Source organism: Castor canadensis, chromosome 3 (assembly GCF_047511655.1).
Source record: "Castor canadensis chromosome 3, mCasCan1.hap1v2, whole genome shotgun sequence".
NCBI lineage: Eukaryota > Metazoa > Chordata > Mammalia > Rodentia > Castoridae > Castor > Castor canadensis.
In genome coordinates, this window is record NC_133388.1 from 9219587 (window position 1) to 9240999 (window position 21413).

A 21413-nucleotide genomic window follows, 5' to 3' on the forward strand; every position below is an offset into this window, starting at 1 on the left:
ATGAAATGTATACAGACATTAAAACCCCACATGGCACTACATCGATTGTACATGCTTTGTTATGATGGATCTCCAAAAACAATAATGACATCTACCAACCTCCTCTTCATGCTACATTTAAGTTTGCCTTTCCCTTGCCTGTTGTTAAAAGCAGTACATTTTTCTAGTATTTAAAATATAGAAATAAATAACAAAGCCATTAAATTCGGTAACTATCGTTACTCAACTACCCAAGGGCATGGAAACTTGCGGGCTACTCCCATTGGTCTCCAAACAACACCATGACACCATGTGGCCTGTCATTTACATCGTTCTCATTCCAATCAGACCCTCCATGATGAAGAGAGCGCAGCAGGGTAGGGAATGACATTCTCTCCAGAGACGGATTTTCTCAACTGTTCATTGGCGTACTATCTTACGCTTTCACTAACTCATGAGTGTTTGTTCTCGTTCTCGAGAACCTTCAAACTTACAAGCTAAGTAGAGCACTAATCGACTATCATCAGCAATAATCGACTAGTTTCCATCAACACCTTGGGTTTCCACAGTCTACACTGTGACGTGCTCAAGAAACAACAAATCTACTCAAATCTTAGCCTACACGAGAAAAATCTAATGCTGAGCCGCTGGGATGATGTCGATCTATAGGCCCAGCCTTTCGCAAGAAGAAGAATGAAAATCAAAAAGTGGTACCTGGTACCTACACTCTTACATATATTTTATTAATAGATGATTACTTAATTCATTCATGTGTACTGACTGTTAATTGTTGGCTAATCCTGCCCACGATTCCTTACTAGTAAATGTTTCTAAATACATGGATCTTCATGAAGATCAAACCAAGATCCTTGTAACATCAGGACGTGTGAATATAGGAAGCCACCAAAACAGGGCTTGTTTAGATTCCATTTGCGTGGGACCTCAGAATCTCGACTCCTCGTGCTCATTCTGCCTGAATCACTTGCCGCCCTGTCATCACTGGTCCAGGAATGGCCCTCTTTCTTATTCCAGCTACCCCAGTGCATTGATTAATTAAGTGAGCAAAGCAAATACACAGAGAAATACAGGAAAAATATGCACTGAGATTCCTGACAGTTTTTTACAGGTTCAGTTAGTCAACGACAAAACCTTGTCATTACAAACCCCATGTTTTCACACATGGAACAAACAAGAAGATGCCTCCATTGAAGTGATACTAAGTTTGGCACGATTCAACTTGCTCGCTATCAGAAATGCCCTTTGGTAATACAGAAGATCCCTTCAAAGAACCACAGAAGAGACAGAAGGTTGACTGTTACTTAGAGTAGACTAAGGTTCAATCCACATGGAAGAAGGAGGTAGTGATGAGGGAAGTACAGGTCAATCCCCTCCGGAGAGTCATTCTGAGGGGCACAGAGGAGGACACAGTACACAGAGGAGCACATGCACAATGTGTGAGCACAGATGAATTGGACTGAGGCGACATGTTGAACCTGATTTAAATTCTCTAAAATATGTATGTGTATGAAAACACCACATGACACTACATGGACTGGACACGCTTCGTTACTATGTATCAACGAACGACTAGACATCTATTGATTTCTTTAAAGATCCTTCACTTCATTTTGCGCTTACTATGCTCTTTAGTACTGAATAATTATTTGACTTCTTCATGTCTACTTTTCTATAATTGTTCTGCAAACCTGAACAAAGGACCCCACCACAAAGGGCCTGCTTCGATGCCATTTTATTGGACCTCAGAATCCCAAAGCCTCGTGCTCATCTTTAGATCACATGCCCCCAGTCATCATTGGTCCTGGAATGGCCCTCCTTCTCTATTGCCGTCTATATCGGTGCATTGCTTAATTATTGAGGAATACAGGCAAATCACAAATCAAGAAGAAAATGCATTAAGATCCCCAACCTCCAGCTAATACACTCCATGTGTCAAGCACAAAGCGTGTCAGGACAATCCCCACTGTTTCACATACGGAAAAATTACTCTAATGCCTCTACCAATGAAAGGTACACGAACATTGGCGAGTGTGTACTTCATCGGTGGCATTAAGGCTCGGCACTATGACAGAAAAAGACTTTTTAAAAACGGAAAGAACAACAAAGGCAATGATGTTGACTAGTACTTACAGTGGACCAAGGTATAAGCTAGATGCAAAGAGGGAGACAGTGACAACAGGAGAAAGGTCAATCCCCTTGGCAGAGTCCATTCTGAGGAGTACAGAGCAGAGAAGAGGATAAAAATGACACATTCTCTCCAGCAATCCTTGCTTTTCCACCTGTCATTGTGCTGGACCTCAGAGTTCCAGACACGAAATATTCATCATCCCAGACTCATACGCCGGCAGCTGTCATCATTGGTCCGTGAACGGCCCACCCCCTTCATGCTTATCTACGGTCTTTCCCGACTCATCCATCCATTCACCAATAACATTTCTAAACCACTGTGATTGAGGCTTTCGAACTGGGTCCCCTGATACCTGTACCCACCATGATGCTCAGATCACTACATAACTTTGATAGTAATAAAACTCTCACATTTGATACATGCGTTACTCAAGGACAAGATGCATCCGAACCCCACATCTGCACTGCTATCATTGGGACTTATCTGATGATTTTTCACACTTTTTAAAAGCAGAACCTCCCAAAACAGGACAAGATGTACGACTCTCACTCACATGGGACACTAGGCTGCTCAGAGAGATGCTCCGCAGAGTGCCTGGCCACGGAGAATTCCTACACCAGCTCAAATGGTCCATTGGGAGCAGCACAGAGAAGAGTAAAGGAAAAAATGGAAGACAATGATAACTAAGACATTCTCTGTTTTGACTCCTGAACTCATCACTGATTTTCTGCGTCATTTCCACAATCACTAACTCATTTCTATAATATCTCATATGGAAACTAATTCAAATTCCCACATCCCCAGAAAATAAAGATTGTGTATAACAGACAATCTCCAAAACATCACGGGCGAACGACAATCAGGTAATTGAATCATTTCTGGTTCAGATTTTGGTTTTGTTTTTGCTCTTAAAATCATTATTTTACTACTGTATATATTCTAGCTACGAACACTGTCAGCTTCTGTTCAGCCATAAAAGAGAATGACATGTCGTCACTTATAACAAAATGGGGGGAGGGGGGGAGTAACGAGATTCTGATTTCTTTTCTCAATAAAGGAGTCAGGAATACAAAGAAAATCACCACTGATCACTCTGATGTGCAATAGGAAAGCAAGGCGTTCATGGAAGTTCAGAATGGAGGCTGGGGAAGGGAGGCAAGGGAGGAATGCAGTGAGCCTGATCGGTGCCTCTACGCGATGTTACATAGAAGGATGCAGCTGCGGTTGGGTTTGCGAAGCGCAGTGACTATAGATGTTGATCTTGAACCATTTATCTCCCACTGCTAAGAAAGGATGCAGAACCTTTGAGCAATGACAAGATGATAGTTGGTGAGGAGACATTTTTTAACCTTATGGAATTCGGATGAAATGTATACAGACATTAAAACCCCACATGGCACTACATCGATTGTACATGCTTTGTTATGATGGATCTCCAAAAACAATAATGACATCTACCAACCTCCTCTTCATGCTACATTTAAGTTTGCCTTTCCCTTGCCTGTTGTTAAAAGCAGTACATTTTTCTAGTATTTAAAATATAGAAATAAATAACAAAGCCATTAAATTCGGTAACTATCGTTACTCAACTACCCAAGGGCATGGAAACTTGCGGGCTACTCCCATTGGTCTCCAAACAAACACCATGACACCATGTGGCCTGTCATTTACATCGTTCTCATTCCAATCAGACCCTCCATGATGAAGAGAGCGCAGCAGGGTAGGGAATGACATTCTCTCCAGAGATGGATTTTCTCAACTGTTCATTGGCGTACTATCTTACGCTTTCACTAACTCATGAGTGTTTGTTCTCGTTCTCGAGAACCTTCAAACTTACAAGCTAAGTAGAGCACTAATCGACTATCATCAGCAATAATCGACTAGTTTCCATCAACACCTTGGGTTTCCACAGTCTACACTGTGACGTGCTCAAGAAACAACAAATCTACTCAAATCTTAGCCTACACGAGAAAAATCTAATGCTGAGCCGCTGGGATGATGTCGATCTATAGGCCCAGCCTTTCGCAAGAAGAAGAATGAAAATCAAAAAGTGGTACCTGGTACCTACACTCTTACATATATTTTATTAATAGATGATTACTTAATTCATTCATGTGTACTGACTGTTAATTGTTGGCTAATCCTGCCCACGATTCCTTACTAGTAAATGTTTCTAAATACATGGATCTTCATGAAGATCAAACCAAGATCCTTGTAACATCAGGACGTGTGAATATAGGAAGCCACCAAAACAGGGCTTGTTTAGATTCCATTTGCGTGGGACCTCAGAATCTCGACTCCTCGTGCTCATTCTGCCTGAATCACTTGCCGCCCTGTCATCACTGGTCCAGGAATGGCCCTCTTTCTTATTCCAGCTACCCCAGTGCATTGATTAATTAAGTGAGCAAAGCAAATACACAGAGAAATACAGGAAAAATATGCACTGAGATTCCTGACAGTTTTTTACAGGTTCAGTTAGTCAACGACAAAACCTTGTCATTACAAACCCCATGTTTTCACACATGGAACAAACAAGAAGATGCCTCCATTGAAGTGATACTAAGTTTGGCACGATTCAACTTGCTCACTATCAGAAATGCCCTTTGGTAATACAGAAGATCCCTTCAAAGAACCACAGAAGAGACAGAAGGTTGACTGTTACTTAGAGTAGACTAAGGTTCAATCCAGATGGAAGAAGGAGGTAGTGATGAGGGAAGTACAGGTCAATCCCCTCCGGAGAGTCATTCTGAGGGGCACAGAGGAGGACACAGTACACAGAGGAGCACATGCACAATGTGTGAGCACAGATGAATTGGACTGAGGCGACATGTTGAACCTGATTTAAATTCTCTAAAATATGTATGTGTATGAAAACACCACATGACACTACATGGACTGGACACGCTTCGTTACTATGTATCAACGAACGACTAGACATCTATTGATTTCTTTAAAGATCCTTCACTTCATTTTGCGCTTACTATGCTCTTTAGTACTGAATAATTATTTGACTTCTTCATGTCTACTTTTCTATAATTGTTCTGCAAACCTGAACAAAGGACCCCACCACAAAGGGCCTGCTTCGATGCCATTTTATTGGACCTCAGAATCCCAAAGCCTCGTGCTCATCTTTAGATCACATGCCCCCAGTCATCATTGGTCCTGGAATGGCCCTCCTTCTCTATTGCCGTCTATATCGGTGCATTGCTTAATTATTGAGGAATACAGGCAAATCACAAATCAAGAAGAAAATGCATTAAGATCCCCAACCTCCAGCTAATACACTCCATGTGTCAAGCACAAAGCGTGTCAGGACAATCCCCACTGTTTCACATACGGAAAAATTACTCTAATGCCTCTACCAATGAAAGGTACACGAACATTGGCGAGTGTGTACTTCATCGGTGGCATTAAGGCTCGGCACTATGACAGAAAAAGACTTTTTAAAAACGGAAAGAACAACAAAGGCAATGATGTTGACTAGTACTTACAGTGGACCAAGGTATAAGCTAGATGCAAAGAGGGAGACAGTGACAACAGGAGAAAGGTCAATCCCCTTGGCAGAGTCCATTCTGAGGAGTACAGAGCAGAGAAGAGGATAAAAATGACACATTCTCTCCAGCAATCCTTGCTTTTCCACCTATCATTGTGCTGGACCTCAGAGTTCCAGACACGAAATATTCATCATCCCAGACTCATACGCCGGCAGCTGTCATTATTGGTCCGTGAACGGCCCACCCCCTTCATGCTTATCTACGGTCTTTCCCGACTCATCCATCCATTCACCAATAACATTTCTAAACCACTGTGATTGAGGCTTTCGAACTGGGTCCCCTGATACCTGTACCCACCATGATGCTCAGATCACTACATAACTTTGATAGTAATAAAACTCTCACATTTTATACATGCGTTACTCAAGGACAAGATGCATCCGAACCCCACATCTGCACTGCTATCATTGGGACTTATCTGATGATTTTTCACACTTTTTAAAAGCAGAACCTCCCAAAACAGGACAAGATGTACGACTCTCACTCACATGGGACACTAGGCTGCTCAGAGAGATGCTCCGCAGAGTGCCTGGCCACGGAGAATTCCTACACCAGCTCAAATGGTCCATTGGGAGCAGCACAGAGAAGAGTAAAGGAAAAAATGGAAGACAATGATAACTAAGACATTCTCTGTTTTGACTCCTGAACTCATCACTGATTTTCTGCGTCATTTCCACAATCACTAACTCATTTCTATAATATCTCATATGGAAACTAATTCAAATTCCCACATCCCCAGAAAATAAAGATTGTGTATAACAGACAATCTCCAAAACATCACGGGCGAACGACAATCAGGTAATTGAATCATTTCTGGTTCAGATTTTGGTTTTGTTTTTGCTCTTAAAATCATTATTTTACTACTGTATATATTCTAGCTACGAACACTGTCAGCTTCTGTTCAGCCATAAAAGAGAATGACATGTCGTCACTTATAACAAAATGGGGGGAGGGGGGGAGTAACGAGATTCTGATTTCTTTTCTCAATAAAGGAGTCAGGAATACAAAGAAAATCACCACTGATCACTCTGATGTGCAATAGGAAAGCAAGGCGTTCATGGAAGTTCAGAATGGACGCTGGGGAAGGGAGGCAAGGGAGGAATGCAGTGAGCCTGATCGGTGCCTCTACGCGATGTTACATAGAAGGATGCAGCTGCGGTTGGGTTTGCGAAGCGCAGTGACTATAGATGTTGATCTTGAACCATTTATCTCCCACTGCTAAGAAAGGATGCAGAACCTTTGAGCAATGACAAGATGATAGTTGGTGAGGAGACATTTTTTAACCTTATGGAATTCGGATGAAATGTATACAGACATTAAAACCCCACATGGCACTACATCGATTGTACATGCTTTGTTATGATGGATCTCCAAAAACAATAATGACATCTACCAACCTCCTCTTCATGCTACATTTAAGTTTGCCTTTCCCTTGCCTGTTGTTAAAAGCAGTACATTTTTCTAGTATTTAAAATATAGAAATAAATAACAAAGCCATTAAATTCGGTAACTATCGTTACTCAACTACCCAAGGGCATGGAAACTTGCGGGCTACTCCCATTGGTCTCCAAACAAACACCATGACACCATGTGGCCTGTCATTTACATCGTTCTCATTCCAATCAGACCCTCCATGATGAAGAGAGCGCAGCAGGGTAGGGAATGACATTCTCTCCAGAGACGGATTTTCTCAACTGTTCATTGGCGTACTATCTTACGCTTTCACTAACTCATGAGTGTTTGTTCTCGTTCTCGAGAACCTTCAAACTTACAAGCTAAGTAGAGCACTAATCGACTATCATCAGCAATAATCGACTAGTTTCCATCAACACCTTGGGTTTCCACAGTCTACACTGTGACGTGCTCAAGAAACAACAAATCTACTCAAATCTTAGCCTACACGAGAAAAATCTAATGCTGAGCCGCTGGGATGATGTCGATCTATAGGCCCAGCCTTTCGCAAGAAGAAGAATGAAAATCAAAAAGTGGTACCTGGTACCTACACTCTTACATATATTTTATTAATAGATGATTACTTAATTCATTCATGTGTACTGACTGTTAATTGTTGGCTAATCCTGCCCACGATTCCTTACTAGTAAATGTTTCTAAATACATGGATCTTCATGAAGATCAAACCAAGATCCTTGTAACATCAGGACGTGTGAATATAGGAAGCCACCAAAACAGGGCTTGTTTAGATTCCATTTGCGTGGGACCTCAGAATCTCGACTCCTCGTGCTCATTCTGCCTGAATCACTTGCCGCCCTGTCATCACTGGTCCAGGAATGGCCCTCTTTCTTATTCCAGCTACCCCAGTGCATTGATTAATTAAGTGAGCAAAGCAAATACACAGAGAAATACAGGAAAAATATGCACTGAGATTCCTGACAGTTTTTTACAGGTTCAGTTAGTCAACGACAAAACCTTGTCATTACAAACCCCATGTTTTCACACATGGAACAAACAAGAAGATGCCTCCATTGAAGTGATACTAAGTTTGGCACGATTCAACTTGCTCACTATCAGAAATGCCCTTTGGTAATACAGAAGATCCCTTCAAAGAACCACAGAAGAGACAGAAGGTTGACTGTTACTTAGAGTAGACTAAGGTTCAATCCAGATGGAAGAAGGAGGTAGTGATGAGGGAAGTACAGGTCAATCCCCTCCGGAGAGTCATTCTGAGGGGCACAGAGGAGGACACAGTACACAGAGGAGCACATGCACAATGTGTGAGCACAGATGAATTGGACTGAGGCGACATGTTGAACCTGATTTAAATTCTCTAAAATATGTATGTGTATGAAAACACCACATGACACTACATGGACTGGACACGCTTCGTTACTATGTATCAACGAACGACTAGACATCTATTGATTTCTTTAAAGATCCTTCACTTCATTTTGCGCTTACTATGCTCTTTAGTACTGAATAATTATTTGACTTCTTCATGTCTACTTTTCTATAATTGTTCTGCAAACCTGAACAAAGGACCCCACCACAAAGGGCCTGCTTCGATGCCATTTTATTGGACCTCAGAATCCCAAAGCCTCGTGCTCATCTTTAGATCACATGCCCCCAGTCATCATTGGTCCTGGAATGGCCCTCCTTCTCTATTGCCGTCTATATCGGTGCATTGCTTAATTATTGAGGAATACAGGCAAATCACAAATCAAGAAGAAAATGCATTAAGATCCCCAACCTCCAGCTAATACACTCCATGTGTCAAGCACAAAGCGTGTCAGGACAATCCCCACTGTTTCACATACGGAAAAATTACTCTAATGCCTCTACCAATGAAAGGTACGCGAACATTGGCGAGTGTGTACTTCATCGGTGGCATTAAGGCTCGGCACTATGACAGAAAAAGACTTTTTAAAAACGGAAAGAACAACAAAGGCAATGATGTTGACTAGTACTTACAGTGGACCAAGGTATAAGCTAGATGCAAAGAGGGAGACAGTGACAACAGGAGAAAGGTCAATCCCCTTGGCAGAGTCCATTCTGAGGAGTACAGAGCAGAGAAGAGGATAAAAATGACACATTCTCTCCAGCAATCCTTGCTTTTCCACCTATCATTGTGCTGGACCTCAGAGTTCCAGACACGAAATATTCATCATCCCAGACTCATACGCCGGCAGCTGTCATCATTGGTCCGTGAACGGCCCACCCCCTTCATGCTTATCTACGGTCTTTCCCGACTCATCCATCCATTCACCAATAACATTTCTAAACCACTGTGATTGAGGCTTTCGAACTGGGTCCCCTGATACCTGTACCCACCATGATGCTCAGATCACTACATAACTTTGATAGTAATAAAACTCTCACATTTTATACATGCGTTACTCAAGGACAAGATGCATCCGAACCCCACATCTGCACTGCTATCATTGGGACTTATCTGATGATTTTTCACACTTTTTAAAAGCAGAACCTCCCAAAACAGGACAAGATGTACGACTCTCACTCACATGGGACACTAGGCTGCTCAGAGAGATGCTCCGCAGAGTGCCTGGCCACGGAGAATTCCTACACCAGCTCAAATGGTCCATTGGGAGCAGCACAGAGAAGAGTAAAGGAAAAAATGGAAGACAATGATAACTAAGACATTCTCTGTTTTGACTCCTGAACTCATCACTGATTTTCTGCGTCATTTCCACAATCACTAACTCATTTCTATAATATCTCATATGGAAACTAATTCAAATTCCCACATCCCCAGAAAATAAAGATTGTGTATAACAGACAATCTCCAAAACATCACGGGCGAACGACAATCAGGTAATTGAATCATTTCTGGTTCAGATTTTGGTTTTGTTTTTGCTCTTAAAATCATTATTTTACTACTGTATATATTCTAGCTACGAACACTGTCAGCTTCTGTTCAGCCATAAAAGAGAATGACATGTCGTCACTTATAACAAAATGGGGGGAGGGGGGGAGTAACGAGATTCTGATTTCTTTTCTCAATAAAGGAGTCAGGAATACAAAGAAAATCACCACTGATCACTCTGATGTGCAATAGGAAAGCAAGGCGTTCATGGAAGTTCAGAATGGAGGCTGGGGAAGGGAGGCAAGGGAGGAATGCAGTGAGCCTGATCGGTGCCTCTACGCGATGTTACATAGAAGGATGCAGCTGCGGTTGGGTTTGCGAAGCGCAGTGACTATAGATGTTGATCTTGAACCATTTATCTCCCACTGCTAAGAAAGGATGCAGAACCTTTGAGCAATGACAAGATGATAGTTGGTGAGGAGACATTTTTTAACCTTATGGAATTCGGATGAAATGTATACAGACATTAAAACCCCACATGGCACTACATCGATTGTACATGCTTTGTTATGATGGATCTCCAAAAACAATAATGACATCTACCAACCTCCTCTTCATGCTACATTTAAGTTTGCCTTTCCCTTGCCTGTTGTTAAAAGCAGTACATTTTTCTAGTATTTAAAATATAGAAATAAATAACAAAGCCATTAAATTCGGTAACTATCGTTACTCAACTACCCAAGGGCATGGAAACTTGCGGGCTACTCCCATTGGTCTCCAAACAAACACCATGACACCATGTGGCCTGTCATTTACATCGTTCTCATTCCAATCAGACCCTCCATGATGAAGAGAGCGCAGCAGGGTAGGGAATGACATTCTCTCCAGAGACGGATTTTCTCAACTGTTCATTGGCGTACTATCTTACGCTTTCACTAACTCATGAGTGTTTGTTCTCGTTCTCGAGAACCTTGAAACTTACAAGCTAAGTAGAGCACTAATCGACTATCATCAGCAATAATCGACTAGTTTCCATCAACACCTTGGGTTTCCACAGTCTACACTGTGACGTGCTCAAGAAACAACAAATCTACTCAAATCTTAGCCTACACGAGAAAAATCTAATGCTGAGCCGCTGGGATGATGTCGATCTATAGGCCCAGCCTTTCGCAAGAAGAAGAATGAAAATCAAAAAGTGGTACCTGGTACCTACACTCTTACATATATTTTATTAATAGATGATTACTTAATTCATTCATGTGTACTGACTGTTAATTGTTGGCTAATCCTGCCCACGATTCCTTACTAGTAAATGTTTCTAAATACATGGATCTTCATGAAGATCAAACCAAGATCCTTGTAACATCAGGACGTGTGAATATAGGAAGCCACCAAAACAGGGCTTGTTTAGATTCCATTTGCGTGGGACCTCAGAATCTCGACTCCTCGTGCTCATTCTGCCTGAATCACTTGCCGCCCTGTCATCACTGGTCCAGGAATGGCCCTCTTTCTTATTCCAGCTACCCCAGTGCATTGATTAATTAAGTGAGCAAAGCAAATACACAGAGAAATACAGGAAAAATATGCACTGAGATTCCTGACAGTTTTTTACAGGTTCAGTTAGTCAACGACAAAACCTTGTCATTACAAACCCCATGTTTTCACACATGGAACAAACAAGAAGATGCCTCCATTGAAGTGATACTAAGTTTGGCACGATTCAACTTGCTCACTATCAGAAATGCCCTTTGGTAATACAGAAGATCCCTTCAAAGAACCACAGAAGAGACAGAAGGTTGACTGTTACTTAGAGTAGACTAAGGTTCAATCCAGATGGAAGAAGGAGGTAGTGATGAGGGAAGTACAGGTCAATCCCCTCCGGAGAGTCATTCTGAGGGGCACAGAGGAGGACACAGTACACAGAGGAGCACATGCACAATGTGTGAGCACAGATGAATTGGACTGAGGCGACATGTTGAACCTGATTTAAATTCTCTAAAATATGTATGTGTATGAAAACACCACATGACACTACATGGACTGGACACGCTTCGTTACTATGTATCAACGAACGACTAGACATCTATTGATTTCTTTAAAGATCCTTCACTTCATTTTGCGCTTACTATGCTCTTTAGTACTGAATAATTATTTGACTTCTTCATGTCTACTTTTCTATAATTGTTCTGCAAACCTGAACAAAGGACCCCACCACAAAGGGCCTGCTTCGATGCCATTTTATTGGACCTCAGAATCCCAAAGCCTCGTGCTCATCTTTAGATCACATGCCCCCAGTCATCATTGGTCCTGGAATGGCCCTCCTTCTCTATTGCCGTCTATATCGGTGCATTGCTTAATTATTGAGGAATACAGGCAAATCACAAATCAAGAAGAAAATGCATTAAGATCCCCAACCTCCAGCTAATACACTCCATGTGTCAAGCACAAAGCGTGTCAGGACAATCCCCACTGTTTCACATACGGAAAAATTACTCTAATGCCTCTACCAATGAAAGGTACGCGAACATTGGCGAGTGTGTACTTCATCGGTGGCATTAAGGCTCGGCACTATGACAGAAAAAGACTTTTTAAAAACGGAAAGAACAACAAAGGCAATGATGTTGACTAGTACTTACAGTGGACCAAGGTATAAGCTAGATGCAAAGAGGGAGACAGTGACAACAGGAGAAAGGTCAATCCCCTTGGCAGAGTCCATTCTGAGGAGTACAGAGCAGAGAAGAGGATAAAAATGACACATTCTCTCCAGCAATCCTTGCTTTTCCACCTATCATTGTGCTGGACCTCAGAGTTCCAGACACGAAATATTCATCATCCCAGACTCATACGCCGGCAGCTGTCATCATTGGTCCGTGAACGGCCCACCCCCTTCATGCTTATCTACGGTCTTTCCCGACTCATCCATCCATTCACCAATAACATTTCTAAACCACTGTGATTGAGGCTTTCGAACTGGGTCCCCTGATACCTGTACCCACCATGATGCTCAGATCACTACATAACTTTGATAGTAATAAAACTCTCACATTTTATACATGCGTTACTCAAGGACAAGATGCATCCGAACCCCACATCTGCACTGCTATCATTGGGACTTATCTGATGATTTTTCACACTTTTTAAAAGCAGAACCTCCCAAAACAGGACAAGATGTACGACTCTCACTCACATGGGACACTAGGCTGCTCAGAGAGATGCTCCGCAGAGTGCCTGGCCACGGAGAATTCCTACACCAGCTCAAATGGTCCATTGGGAGCAGCACAGAGAAGAGTAAAGGAAAAAATGGAAGACAATGATAACTAAGACATTCTCTGTTTTGACTCCTGAACTCATCACTGATTTTCTGCGTCATTTCCACAATCACTAACTCATTTCTATAATATCTCATATGGAAACTAATTCAAATTCCCACATCCCCAGAAAATAAAGATTGTGTATAACAGACAATCTCCAAAACATCACGGGCGAACGACAATCAGGTAATTGAATCATTTCTGGTTCAGATTTTGGTTTTGTTTTTGCTCTTAAAATCATTATTTTACTACTGTATATATTCTAGCTACGAACACTGTCAGCTTCTGTTCAGCCATAAAAGAGAATGACATGTCGTCACTTATAACAAAATGGGGGGAGGGGGGGAGTAACGAGATTCTGATTTCTTTTCTCAATAAAGGAGTCAGGAATACAAAGAAAATCACCACTGATCACTCTGATGTGCAATAGGAAAGCAAGGCGTTCATGGAAGTTCAGAATGGAGGCTGGGGAAGGGAGGCAAGGGAGGAATGCAGTGAGCCTGATCGGTGCCTCTACGCGATGTTACATAGAAGGATGCAGCTGCGGTTGGGTTTGCGAAGCGCAGTGACTATAGATGTTGATCTTGAACCATTTATCTCCCACTGCTAAGAAAGGATGCAGAACCTTTGAGCAATGACAAGATGATAGTTGGTGAGGAGACATTTTTTAACCTTATGGAATTCGGATGAAATGTATACAGACATTAAAACCCCACATGGCACTACATCGATTGTACATGCTTTGTTATGATGGATCTCCAAAAACAATAATGACATCTACCAACCTCCTCTTCATGCTACATTTAAGTTTGCCTTTCCCTTGCCTGTTGTTAAAAGCAGTACATTTTTCTAGTATTTAAAATATAGAAATAAATAACAAAGCCATTAAATTCGGTAACTATCGTTACTCAACTACCCAAGGGCATGGAAACTTGCGGGCTACTCCCATTGGTCTCCAAACAAACACCATGACACCATGTGGCCTGTCATTTACATCGTTCTCATTCCAATCAGACCCTCCATGATGAAGAGAGCGCAGCAGGGTAGGGAATGACATTCTCTCCAGAGACGGATTTTCTCAACTGTTCATTGGCGTACTATCTTACGCTTTCACTAACGCATGAGTGTTTGTTCTCGTTCTCGAGAACCTTCAAACTTACAAGCTAAGTAGAGCACTAATCGACTATCATCAGCAATAATCGACTAGTTTCCATCAACACCTTGGGTTTCCACAGTCTACACTGTGACGTGCTCAAGAAACAACAAATCTACTCAAATCTTAGCCTACACGAGAAAAATCTAATGCTGAGCCGCTGGGATGATGTCGATCTATAGGCCCAGCCTTTCGCAAGAAGAAGAATGAAAATCAAAAAGTGGTACCTGGTACCTACACTCTTACATATATTTTATTAATAGATGATTACTTAATTCATTCATGTGTACTGACTGTTAATTGTTGGCTAATCCTGCCCACGATTCCTTACTAGTAAATGTTTCTAAATACATGGATCTTCATGAAGATCAAACCAAGATCCTTGTAACATCAGGACGTGTGAATATAGGAAGCCACCAAAACAGGGCTTGTTTAGATTCCATTTGCGTGGGACCTCAGAATCTCGACTCCTCGTGCTCATTCTGCCTGAATCACTTGCCGCCCTGTCATCACTGGTCCAGGAATGGCCCTCTTTCTTATTCCAGCTACCCCAGTGCATTGATTAATTAAGTGAGCAAAGCAAATACACAGAGAAATACAGGAAAAATATGCACTGAGATTCCTGACAGTTTTTTACAGGTTCAGTTAGTCAACGACAAAACCTTGTCATTACAAACCCCATGTTTTCACACATGGAACAAACAAGAAGATGCCTCCATTGAAGTGATACTAAGTTTGGCATGATTCAACTTGCTCGCTATCAGAAATGCCCTTTGGTAATACAGAAGATCCCTTCAAAGAACCACAGAAGAGACAGAAGGTTGACTGTTACTTAGAGTAGACTAAGGTTCAATCCAGATGGAAGAAGGAGGTAGTGATGAGGGAAGTACAGGTCAATCCCCTCCGGAGAGTCATTCTGAGGGGCACAGAGGAGGACACAGTACACAGAGGAGCACATGCACAATGTGTGAGCACAGATGAATTGGACTGAGGCGACATGTTGAACCTGATTTAAATTCTCTAAAATATGTATGTGTATGAAAACACCACATGACACTACATGGACTGGACACGCTTCGTTACTATGTATCAACGAACGACTAGACATCTATTGATTTCTTTAAAGATCCTTCACTTCATTTTGCGCTTACTATGCTCTTTAGTACTGAATAATTATTTGACTTCTTCATGTCTACTTTTCTATAATTGTTCTGCAAACCTGAACAAAGGACCCCACCACAAAGGGCCTGCTTCGATGCCATTTTATTGGACCTCAGAATCCCAAAGCCTCGTGCTCATCTTTAGATCACATGCCCCCAGTCATCATTGGTCCTGGAATGGCCCTCCTTCTCTATTGCCGTCTATATCGGTGCATTGCTTAATTATTGAGGAATACAGGCAAATCACAAATCAAGAAGAAAATGCATTAAGATCCCCAACCTCCAGCTAATACACTCCATGTGTCAAGCACAAAGCGTGTCAGGACAATCCCCACTGTTTCACATACGGAAAAATTACTCTAATGCCTCTACCAATGAAAGGTACGCGAACATTGGCGAGTGTGTACTTCATCGGTGGCATTAAGGCTCGGCACTATGACAGAAAAAGACTTTTTAAAAACGGAAAGAACAACAAAGGCAATGATGTTGACTAGTACTTACAGTGGACCAAGGTATAAGCTAGATGCAAAGAGGGAGACAGTGACAACAGGAGAAAGGTCAATCCCCTTGGCAGAGTCCATTCTGAGGAGTACAGAGCAGAGAAGAGGATAAAAATGACACATTCTCTCCAGCAATCCTTGCTTTTCCACCTATCATTGTGCTGGACCTCAGAGTTCCAGACACGAAATATTCATCATCCCAGACTCATACGCCGGCAGCTGTCATCATTGGTCCGTGAACGGCCCACCCCCTTCATGCTTATCTACGGTCTTTCCCGACTCATCCATCCATTCACCAATAACATTTCTAAACCACTGTGATTGAGGCTTTCGAACTGGGTCCCCTGATACCTGTACCCACCATGATGCTCAGATCACTACATAACTTTGATAGTAATAAAACTCTCACATTTTATACATGCGTTACTCAAGGACAAGATGCATCCGAACCCCACATCTGCACTGCTATCATTGGGACTTATCTGATGATTTTTCACACTTTTTAAAAGCAGAACCTCCCAAAACAGGACAAGATGTACGACTCTCACTCACATGGGACACTAGGCTGCTCAGAGAGATGCTCCGCAGAGTGCCTGGCCACGGAGAATTCCTACACCAGCTCAAATGGTCCATTGGGAGCAGCACAGAGAAGAGTAAAGGAAAAAATGGAAGACAATGATAACTAAGACATTCTCTGTTTTGACTCCTGAACTCATCACTGATTTTCTGCGTCATTTCCACAATCACTAACTCATTTCTATAATATCTCATATGGAAACTAATTCAAATTCCCACATCCCCAGAAAATAAAGATTGTGTATAACAGACAATCTCCAAAACATCACGGGCGAACGACAATCAGGTAATTGAATCATTTCTGGTTCAGATTTTGGTTTTGTTTTTGCTCTTAAAATCATTATTTTACTACTGTATATATTCTAGCTACGAACACTGTCAGCTTCTGTTCAGCCATAAAAGAGAATGACATGTCGTCACTTATAACAAAATGGGGGGAGGGGGGGAGTAACGAGATTCTGATTTCTTTTCTCAATAAAGGAGTCAGGAATACAAAGAAAATCACCACTGATCACTCTGATGTGCAATAGGAAAGCAAGGCGTTCATGGAAGTTCAGAATGGAGGCTGGGGAAGGGAGGCAAGGGAGGAATGCAGTGAGCCTGATCGGTGCCTCTACGCGATGTTACATAGAAGGATGCAGCTGCGGTTGGGTTTGCGAAGCGCAGTGACTATAGATGTTGATCTTGAACCATTTATCTCCCACTGCTAAGAAAGGATGCAGAACCTTTGAGCAATGACAAGATGATAGTTGGTGAGGAGACATTTTTTAACCTTATGGAATTCGGATGAAATGTATACAGACATTAAAACCCCACATGGCACTACATCGATTGTACATGCTTTGTTATGATGGATCTCCAAAAACAATAATGACATCTACCAACCTCCTCTTCATGCTACATTTAAGTTTGCCTTTCCCTTGCCTGTTGTTAAAAGCAGTACATTTTTCTAGTATTTAAAATATAGAAATAAATAACAAAGCCATTAAATTCGGTAACTATCGTTACTCAACTACCCAAGGGCATGGAAACTTGCGGGCTACTCCCATTGGTCTCCAAACAAACACCATGACACCATGTGGCCTGTCATTTACATCGTTCTCATTCCAATCAGACCCTCCATGATGAAGAGAGCGCAGCAGGGTAGGGAATGACATTCTCTCCAGAGACGGATTTTCTCAACTGTTCATTGGCGTACTATCTTACGCTTTCACTAACTCATGAGTGTTTGTTCTCGTTCTCGAGAACCTTGAAACTTACAAGCTAAGTAGAGCACTAATCGACTATCATCAGCAATAATCGACTAGTTTCCATCAACACCTTGGGTTTCCACAGTCTACACTGTGACGTGCTCAAGAAACAACAAATCTACTCAAATCTTAGCCTACACGAGAAAAATCTAATGCTGAGCCGCTGGGATGATGTCGATCTATAGGCCCAGCCTTTCGCAAGAAGAAGAATGAAAATCAAAAAGTGGTACCTGGTACCTACACTCTTACATATATTTTATTAATAGATGATTACTTAATTCATTCATGTGTACTGACTGTTAATTGTTGGCTAATCCTGCCCACGATTCCTTACTAGTAAATGTTTCTAAATACATGGATCTTCATGAAGATCAAACCAAGATCCTTGTAACATCAGGACGTGTGAATATAGGAAGCCACCAAAACAGGGCTTGTTTAGATTCCATTTGCGTGGGACCTCAGAATCTCGACTCCTCGTGCTCATTCTGCCTGAATCACTTGCCGCCCTGTCATCACTGGTCCAGGAATGGCCCTCTTTCTTATTCCAGCTACCCCAGTGCATTGATTAATTAAGTGAGCAAAGCAAATACACAGAGAAATACAGGAAAAATATGCACTGAGATTCCTGACAGTTTTTTACAGGTTCAGTTAGTCAACGACAAAACCTTGTCATTACAAACCCCATGTTTTCACACATGGAACAAACAAGAAGATGCCTCCATTGAAGTGATACTAAGTTTGGCACGATTCAACTTGCTCACTATCAGAAATGCCCTTTGGTAATACAGAAGATCCCTTCAAAGAACCACAGAAGAGACAGAAGGTTGACTGTTACTTAGAGTAGACTAAGGTTCAATCCAGATGGAAGAAGGAGGTAGTGATGAGGGAAGTACAGGTCAATCCCCTCCGGAGAGTCATTCTGAGGGGCACAGAGGAGGACACAGTACACAGAGGAGCACATGCACAATGTGTGAGCACAGATGAATTGGACTGAGGCGACATGTTGAACCTGATTTAAATTCTCTAAAATATGTATGTGTATGAAAACACCACATGACACTACATGGACTGGACACGCTTCGTTACTATGTATCAACGAACGACTAGACATCTATTGATTTCTTTAAAGATCCTTCACTTCATTTTGCGCTTACTATGCTCTTTAGTACTGAATAATTATTTGACTTCTTCATGTCTACTTTTCTATAATTGTTCTGCAAACCTGAACAAAGGACCCCACCACAAAGGGCCTGCTTCGATGCCATTTTATTGGACCTCAGAATCCCAAAGCCTCGTGCTCATCTTTAGATCACATGCCCCCAGTCATCATTGGTCCTGGAATGGCCCTCCTTCTCTATTGCCGTCTATATCGGTGCATTGCTTAATTATTGAGGAATACAGGCAAATCACAAATCAAGAAGAAAATGCATTAAGATCCCCAACCTCCAGCTAATACACTCCATGTGTCAAGCACAAAGCGTGTCAGGACAATCCCCACTGTTTCACATACGGAAAAATTACTCTAATGCCTCTACCAATGAAAGGTACGCGAACATTGGCGAGTGTGTACTTCATCGGTGGCATTAAGGCTCGGCACTATGACAGAAAAAGACTTTTTAAAAACGGAAAGAACAACAAAGGCAATGATGTTGACTAGTACTTACAGTGGACCAAGGTATAAGCTAGATGCAAAGAGGGAGACAGTGACAACAGGAGAAAGGTCAATCCCCTTGGCAGAGTCCATTCTGAGGAGTACAGAGCAGAGAAGAGGATAAAAATGACACATTCTCTCCAGCAATCCTTGCTTTTCCACCTATCATTGTGCTGGACCTCAGAGTTCCAGACACGAAATATTCATCATCCCAGACTCATACGCCGGCAGCTGTCATCATTGGTCCGTGAACGGCCCACCCCCTTCATGCTTATCTACGGTCTTTCCCGACTCATCCATCCATTCACCAATAACATTTCTAAACCACTGTGATTGAGGCTTTCGAACTGGGTCCCCTGATACCTGTACCCACCATGATGCTCAGATCACTACATAACTTTGATAGTAATAAAACTCTCACATTTTATACATGCGTTACTCAAGGACAAGATGCATCCGAACCCCACATCTGCACTGCTATCATTGGGACTTATCTGATGATTTTTCACACTTTTTAAAAGCAGAACCTCCCAAAACAGGACAAGATGTACGACTCTCACTCACATGGGACACTAGGCTGCTCAGAGAGATGCTCCGCAGAGTGCCTGGCCACGGAGAATTCCTACACCAGCTCAAATGGTCCATTGGGAGCAGCACAGAGAAGAGTAAAGGAAAAAATGGAAGACAATGATAACTAAGACATTCTCTGTTTTGACTCCTGAACTCATCACTGATTTTCTGCGTCATTTCCACAATCACTAACTCATTTCTATAATATCTCATATGGAAACTAATTCAAATTCCCACATCCCCAGAAAATAAAGATTGTGTATAACAGACAATCTCCAAAACATCACGGGCGAACGACAATCAGGTAATTGAATCATTTCTGGTTCAGATTTTGGTTTTGTTTTTGCTCTTAAAATCATTATTTTACTACTGTATATATTCTAGCTACGAACACTGTCAGCTTCTGTTCAGCCATAAAAGAGAATGACATGTCGTCACTTATAACAAAATGGGGGGAGGGGGGGAGTAACGAGATTCTGATTTCTTTTCTCAATAAAGGAGTCAGGAATACAAAGAAAATCACCACTGATCACTCTGATGTGCAATAGGAAAGCAAGGCGTTCATGGAAGTTCAGAATGGAGGCTGGGGAAGGGAGGCAAGGGAGGAATGCAGTGAGCCTGATCGGTGCCTCTACGCGATGTTACATAGAAGGATGCAGCTGCGGTTGGGTTTGCGAAGCGCAGTGACTATAGATGTTGATCTTGAACCATTTATCTCCCACTGCTAAGAAAGGATGCAGAACCTTTGAGCAATGACAAGATGATACTTGGTGAGGAGACATTTTTTAACCTTATGGAATTCGGATGAAATGTATACAGACATTAAAACCCCACATGGCACTACATCGATTGTACATGCTTTGTTATGATGGATCTCCAAAAACAATAATGACATCTACCAACCTCCTCTTCATGCTACATTTAAGTTTGCCTTTCCCTTGCCTGTTGTTAAAAGCAGTACATTTTTCTAGTATTTAAAATATAGAAATAAATAACAAAGCCATTAAATTCGGTAACTATCGTTACTCAACTACCCAAGGGCATGGAAACTTGCGGGCTACTCCCATTGGTCTCCAAACAAACACCATGACACCATGTGGCCTGTCATTTACATCGTTCTCATTCCAATCAGACCCTCCATGATGAAGAGAGCGCAGCAGGGTAGGGAATGACATTCTCTCCAGAGACGGATTTTCTCAACTGTTCATTGGCGTACTATCTTACGCTTTCACTAACTCATGAGTGTTTGTTCTCGTTCTCGAGAACCTTCAAACTTACAAGCTA

The 21413-nt window shown here is 41.9% G+C and overlaps 6 non-coding genes and 6 pseudogenes across 6 annotated transcripts; all 12 read right to left on the reverse strand.

Annotated features, from left to right (window-relative positions):
* Positions 1 to 1732: 1732 nt before the first annotated feature.
* On the reverse strand, positions 1733 to 1800 carry LOC141422184 (small nucleolar RNA SNORD113/SNORD114 family; annotated as a pseudogene).
* A 487-nt stretch (positions 1801 to 2287) lies between these two features.
* On the reverse strand, positions 2288 to 2362 carry LOC141422112 (small nucleolar RNA SNORD113/SNORD114 family). The gene has a single exon (XR_012446763.1). It is a non-coding gene; the product is annotated as a small nucleolar RNA SNORD113/SNORD114 family (small nucleolar RNA).
* A 2859-nt stretch (positions 2363 to 5221) lies between these two features.
* LOC141422185 (small nucleolar RNA SNORD113/SNORD114 family) lies at positions 5222 to 5289 on the reverse strand (annotated as a pseudogene).
* A 487-nt stretch (positions 5290 to 5776) lies between these two features.
* On the reverse strand, positions 5777 to 5851 carry LOC141422154 (small nucleolar RNA SNORD113/SNORD114 family). The gene has a single exon (XR_012446805.1). It is a non-coding gene; the product is annotated as a small nucleolar RNA SNORD113/SNORD114 family (small nucleolar RNA).
* A 2859-nt stretch (positions 5852 to 8710) lies between these two features.
* LOC141422186 (small nucleolar RNA SNORD113/SNORD114 family) lies at positions 8711 to 8778 on the reverse strand (annotated as a pseudogene).
* Positions 8779 to 9265: 487 nt separating this feature from the next.
* LOC141422113 (small nucleolar RNA SNORD113/SNORD114 family) lies at positions 9266 to 9340 on the reverse strand. The gene has a single exon (XR_012446764.1). It is a non-coding gene; the product is annotated as a small nucleolar RNA SNORD113/SNORD114 family (small nucleolar RNA).
* Positions 9341 to 12199: 2859 nt separating this feature from the next.
* On the reverse strand, positions 12200 to 12267 carry LOC141422187 (small nucleolar RNA SNORD113/SNORD114 family; annotated as a pseudogene).
* A 487-nt stretch (positions 12268 to 12754) lies between these two features.
* On the reverse strand, positions 12755 to 12829 carry LOC141422114 (small nucleolar RNA SNORD113/SNORD114 family). Its single transcript, XR_012446765.1, has one exon. It is a non-coding gene; the product is annotated as a small nucleolar RNA SNORD113/SNORD114 family (small nucleolar RNA).
* Positions 12830 to 15688: 2859 nt separating this feature from the next.
* On the reverse strand, positions 15689 to 15756 carry LOC141422188 (small nucleolar RNA SNORD113/SNORD114 family; annotated as a pseudogene).
* Positions 15757 to 16243: 487 nt separating this feature from the next.
* On the reverse strand, positions 16244 to 16318 carry LOC141422115 (small nucleolar RNA SNORD113/SNORD114 family). The gene has a single exon (XR_012446766.1). It is a non-coding gene; the product is annotated as a small nucleolar RNA SNORD113/SNORD114 family (small nucleolar RNA).
* Positions 16319 to 19177: 2859 nt separating this feature from the next.
* Positions 19178 to 19245, reverse strand: LOC141422189 (small nucleolar RNA SNORD113/SNORD114 family; annotated as a pseudogene).
* Positions 19246 to 19732: 487 nt separating this feature from the next.
* Positions 19733 to 19807, reverse strand: LOC141422116 (small nucleolar RNA SNORD113/SNORD114 family). Its single transcript, XR_012446767.1, has one exon. It is a non-coding gene; the product is annotated as a small nucleolar RNA SNORD113/SNORD114 family (small nucleolar RNA).
* Positions 19808 to 21413: the final 1606 nt, after the last annotated feature.